At 42.9% G+C, this 5855-nt stretch overlaps 1 long non-coding RNA gene across 1 annotated transcript; it reads right to left on the reverse strand.

Moving 5' to 3' along the window:
- Positions 1-365: 365 nt before the first annotated feature.
- On the reverse strand, positions 366-1652 carry LOC135568856 (uncharacterized). The gene is made up of 3 exons (XR_010462752.1): positions 1259-1652; positions 728-760; positions 366-441 (listed from the first exon to the last, which is right to left on the reverse strand). It is a non-coding gene; the product is annotated as an uncharacterized LOC135568856 (long non-coding RNA).
- Positions 1653-5855: the final 4203 nt, after the last annotated feature.

Raw genomic sequence — 5855 nt, forward strand, 5'->3', positions numbered from 1 at the left:
GTGTTACTGCTGGGAAAGCCCAGCTCATTGGCTATCTAGCTAGATATGTTTCAAAATGATAGGTGGTCATTGGACCAAGACACTGTCAATCAAGTGAACACAGCTCTTCTCATTGGTGAGTAATGATGGCTGACCTTCGTGGTATAATTGACGTGTTGCATAGCCAATATGTAATGTAGAATGATGAAACAGGTTTGGTTGTCTTCCAGAGCGTCTGGGGGATTTGCACAGGAACCAAACTTGACCCGGGTTAAACAACGTTTTGCCGATTTACATTTCATAAATTGTTTTGTTGCAAGTTGAAAGAGTCTGGAATTAATGCAAAACACTGGATATAAAAACCAATTTTATCAAACAAAAGGCTATTTTATCTCTGGGATGCAGCAACTGTCCAGACTTTGGGACAGTTTTTCCTGTAGAAGTTCAATAACAAAGATGTAACTGCCAAAAAAAACACAAAAAAAGCCACAATCAAATCAACCAACCAATCTGCAGTTGAAACAATAAAGCGTCATTCCGCCACTTCATAAACGTTTATGATGTAACAATGATGTGATGATGTAATTCCACCAAAACGCTGGATACAACATGGATCAGGATATAAACATGGATTTTATCAAACAAAACTACTGGGACCCTCGGGATGACAAATCAGAGCAAGATTACTGAATGTAAGTACAGTATTTACCATCAGAGCAAGATTACTGAATGTAAGTACATTATTTACCATCAGAGCAGCAACTGTCCAGATTTAGAGATCCTGTAGAAGTAAAAAAAAAAAGGGGAGGGGGAAAGCCACATCAACCAATCTGCAGTTCAACCAATAACAAAGCTGTAATTACACCACTATTTTGGTAATAAGATGGATGGGGCTGGAGAAATGTAACTACTCTCAAATTCATAGACAGACCTATGGATGCAAGGACTGACCATCCATGATATCAACATTATGTTGAGGCTATACAGTGTTGGTTTACATTGTTTCTAAACATTGGAGTAAAAAAAGCTTATTTTGGATTCTGACAGTTTAACTAAGCTAATGTTATAGGCATGTGTTATATTTAAGCAATAAGGCACGAGGGGGTGTGGTATATGGCCAATATACCACGGCTAAGGGCTGTTCTTAAGCACGACGCACCGCGGACACTGCCCTTAGCCGTGGAATATTGGCCATTTACTGCAAACCCTCGAGGTGCCTTATTGCTGTTATAAACTGGTCTCCAACGTAGTTAGAGCAGTAAATAATGTTTTATCATACCCGTGGCCTCCGCATCTACTTGTTTTTGTATAGTGACATGGTCCTCTTCCTTCTCCTCTTTTACGACAACATTCAGCCACAGACCCTCTTTCTCCGTCCAGCAGACCTCCTCTTCTTTATCAGGAGGAGAGTAGCTTAGTGAACACATGGTCGGAGATGTTAGCTAGCTAGGCTAATGCTAATTTAACCAGCCAGCTAGATGACCAATAATAACAACACCGTAAATATTAAATTAAATCTGATAACTAACTAGACGACAGAAGTGTGTTGTATTTAAAACACAGTGGCTAATATACACTAAAGCGTCTAAAGAGCTTTATTGTTTCGTCTGTTGTCTAGCAAGCTATCGAGGTGTCTGACTAACTGTTGCTGCCGTTGAAAGAAGAAAGAAGCGTTCCGTCCACTACATTATACGTCACATCAGCAGCATCGGCTTAAAGTCTCAGACCGCCATCTGCTGATTTAAGTTGTCGTTAAGGAAGCATGAAATTTTACCCACCAATGTAACAACAGTGTGGTTAAAGACTTAGTAAAGTAGTTTCAGTCACGATCTGGTTACCTATATGTACAAAAGTACTAAATGTTTTTGCGTTATTACATATGTATTAACCTATTTCCGGCTATCTTCTAAATGACCCACAATGCAATATTTTTGCAACGCTATATTGATCTACTCTGTACTACCGAGTTGGTTTGGTCATGTTGGTTCGCAGTTATAATATTGAGAAAGTTCCAGTGAAACTCTGCTTTTCATCGACAGCTTTTCTTAAGCATAATTTTACTCCACACATATATTATATATGAAATAATCGGCACATATTGTATAAAAATACTTATTTGTTTTTAGAATATTGTTTCCTAATTAATATGCTATTGGTGAGACAACTGGTAAATGCAGAGGGTCTTTTACTTCGTTATAAGGAATTCTGATCACGTCACAAGGTCCCTGTAACACCGAAACATGTTGCCATTGTTTTAGATGTCATTCCCTCAGGCGTTGCTCAAGACCGTCAGAACACACCTACAATTACCCCTGTTGACTCATCAGTAGGAGAGATGTGTTTTTTATTTTAGTCCTTTCAACAGCAATAGAGCTATATGTTTCAAAATTATTTTGTATCTATATCTTATGTCATGCCTTATTGGAATGGTTTTATTGATAATATCTGTTGGGAAAAAGTTTGAATGTTGCCACACACAAACCAATTTATTAACTAAATTAAGGAAGTTTATTTTAAAATTATTCATAAATATTATCCTGCCAACCACACTATATGAAGTAAAGAGAAAAACATCAATTCAAATTGTACCTTTTGTAATGACCACCCAGAAACAGTGTTGTATCTTTTGTAATGACCACCCAGAAACAGTGTTGTATCTTTTGTAATGACCACCCGTGTTGTATCTTTTGTAATGAACACCCAGAAACAGTGTTGTACCTTTTGTAATGACCACCCAGAAACAGTGTTGTATCTTTTGTAATGACCACCCAGAAACAGTGTTGTATCTTTTGTAATGACCACCCAGAAACAGTGTTGTATCTTTTGTAATGACTTGTTGTACCTTTTGTGGCATTGTATTCATGTAGGGAATCTGTGGCAAGATATCAGTAGATTCATAATTGACAGTGGTGGAAAAAGTACTCAATTGTCATACTTGAGTAAAAGTAAAGATACCTTAATAGAAAAAGTAAATGAAAGTCACCCAGTAAAATACTACTTGAGTAAAAGCCTAAAAGAATTTGGTTTAAAATATACTTAAGTATCTAAAGTAAAGTTTCAAATTCCTTATATTAAGCAAACCAGACGGCACCATTATTTTAAATGTTTTTCTTTACAGATATACAAGGGCACACTCCCACACTCAGAAATAACTTTCAAATTAAGCATTTGTGTTTAGTGAGCCCGCCAGATCAGAGCCAGTAGGGACGATCAGGGATGTTCTCTGTTTAGTGAGCCCGCCAGATTAGAGGCAGTAGGGACGACCAGGGATGTTCTCTGTTTAGTGAGCCCTCCAGATTAGAGGCAGGGATGTTCTCTGTTTAGTGAGACGATCCAGGGATGTTCTCTGTTTAGTGAGCCCGCCAGATCAGAGGCAGTAGGGAGGACCAGGGATGTTCTCTGTTTAGTGAGTCCTCCAGATCAGAGGCAGTAGGGACGACCAGGGATGTTCTCTGTTTAGTGAGCCCGCCAGATTAGAGGCAGTAGAGATGACCAGGGATGTTCTCTGTTTAGTGAGTCCTCCAGATCAGAGGCAGTAGAGATGACCAGGGATGTTCTGCTCCGCCCACAACCGTAAGGCTCTCCAGAGGGTAGTGAGGTCTGCATAACGCATCACCGGGGGCAAACTACATGCCCCCCAGGACACCTACACCACCCGATGTCACAGGAAGGCCAAATAGATCATCAAGGACAACAACCACCCGAGCCACTGCCTGTTCACCCCACTATCATCCAGAAGGCGAGGTCAGTAAAGGTGCATCAAAGCAGGGACCGAGAGACTGAAAAACAGCTTCTATCTCAAGGCCATCAGACTGTTAAACAGCCATCACTAGCATTGAGTGGCTGCTGCCAACATACTGACTAAAATCTCATGACACTTTAATAATTACAAATTGGATGTTATAAATGTATCACTCGTCACTTTAAACAATGCCACTTTATATAATTACTCATCTCATGTGTATATACTGTACTCTATACCATCTACTCATCTACTGAGGAACGGAACTTGTGAAGGCGATGGCTTCCCCTACAGGAACTCGCTGGGTGTTACTACTGTAGAGAAATGCTATTTCTTATGCAGGTGACCAACCTATTGCTAATACAGGGCTACAACTCAAAGTAAAGCCTGTGGGGTCCCCTACAGGATAGCTCCCGCATTACACTGACTGACAAACCAGCGCATGCACATAGTCCCCTTTCTAGCTGAACATTGTGCGCCCGAAGAGGATTCTACGATGACGGACAGACAACTGAGCCAATGGCGGAAGACTACAGACTACACCCCAGCTGAACCAATCCAAAGATCCGATCTTCCAGAATCAACCTACTTTCTGTTCTGTATATTAGTGGTGTACTGATTGTAACGGTCTCTTTGCCTGCTGTTCCACACGAACTAACGGAAGAGCCGTAATTACGCTGTACTAGATATTTTCACTCTGAATAAACTGTTACTTGTCATAAAATTTACCACTTAGTCTGAATCGATCCTTGACCGGCTCATCCATCTACACATTTAATTACTAACACTACCCTCTCCACTACTGTCCCATCGATGTGGATGTGGGGGTGTTCCCTCTGCTGTTTCCTGAAGTCCACGATCATCTCCTTAGTTTTGTTGACGTTGAGTGTGGGGTTATTTTCCTGACACCACACTCCGAGGGCCCTCACCTCCTCCCTGTAGGCCGTCTCGCCGTTGTTGGTAATCAAGCCTACCACTGTAGTGTCATCTGCAAACATGATGATTGAGTTGGAGGTGTGCATGGCCACGCAGTCGTAGGTGAACAGGGAGTACAGGAGAGAGCTCAGAACGCACCCTTGTGGGCCCCAGTGTTGAGGATCAGCGGGGTGGAGATGTTGTTACCTACCCTCACCACCTGGGGGCGGCCCGTCAGGTCTCGAGCTTGATGACGAGTTTGGAGGGTACTCTGGTGTTAAATGCTGAGCTGTAGTCGATGAACAGCATTCTCACATAGGTATTCCTCTTGTCCAGATGGGTTAGGGCAGTGTGCAGTGTGGTTGCGATTGCGTCGTCTGTGGACCTATTTGGGCGGTAAGCAAATTGGAGTGGGTCTAGGTAGGGTGGAGGTGATATGGTCCTTGACTAGTCTCTCAAAGCACTTCATGATGACGGAAGTGCGTGCTATGGGGCGGTAGTCATTTAGCTCAGTTACCTTATCTTTCTTGGGAACAGGAACAATGGTGGCCCTCTTAAAACTTACTACCCTCTCCACTACTGTTCCATCGATGTGGATGTGGGGGTGTTCCCTCTGCTGTTTCCTGAAGTCCACAATCATCTCCTTAGTTTTGTTGATGTTGAGTGTGAGGTTTTTTTCCTGACACCACACTCCGAGGGCCCTCACCTCCTCCCTGTAGGCCATCTCGTCGTTGTTGGTAATCAAGCCTACCACTGTTGTGTCGTCCGCAAACTTGATTATTGAGTTGGAGGCGTGCGTGGCCACGCAGTCGTGGGTGAACAGGGAGTACAGGAGGACAGTCTGGGCCTGCAGCCTTGCGAGGGTTAACACGAGGGTTAACACGTTTAAATGTTTTACTCACGTCGGCTGCAGTGAAGGAGAGTCAGCAGGTTTTGGTAGCGGGCCGTGTCAGTGGCACTGTATTGTCCTCAAAGCGAGCAAAGAAGTTGTTTAGTCTGTCTGGGAGCAAGACATTCTGGTCCGTGACATTCGGGGCTGGTTTTCTTTTTGTAATCCGTGATTGACTGTAGACCCTGCGAGCGCGGTAGCTTCCCGTTTTAGTTTCTGTCTACAGGCTGGACGCAACTAAATGGAGTCGTGGTAGAGCCGTGGTAGAGCCGGGGGTGGTGTTTACCACTCCACCAGGCCTTCAGCAGGCTGGAAAAGTGGAATTGATCT

Source organism: Oncorhynchus nerka, unplaced genomic scaffold (genome assembly GCF_034236695.1).
Source record: "Oncorhynchus nerka isolate Pitt River unplaced genomic scaffold, Oner_Uvic_2.0 unplaced_scaffold_1369, whole genome shotgun sequence".
NCBI classification, from domain to species: Eukaryota; Metazoa; Chordata; class Actinopteri; order Salmoniformes; family Salmonidae; genus Oncorhynchus; species Oncorhynchus nerka.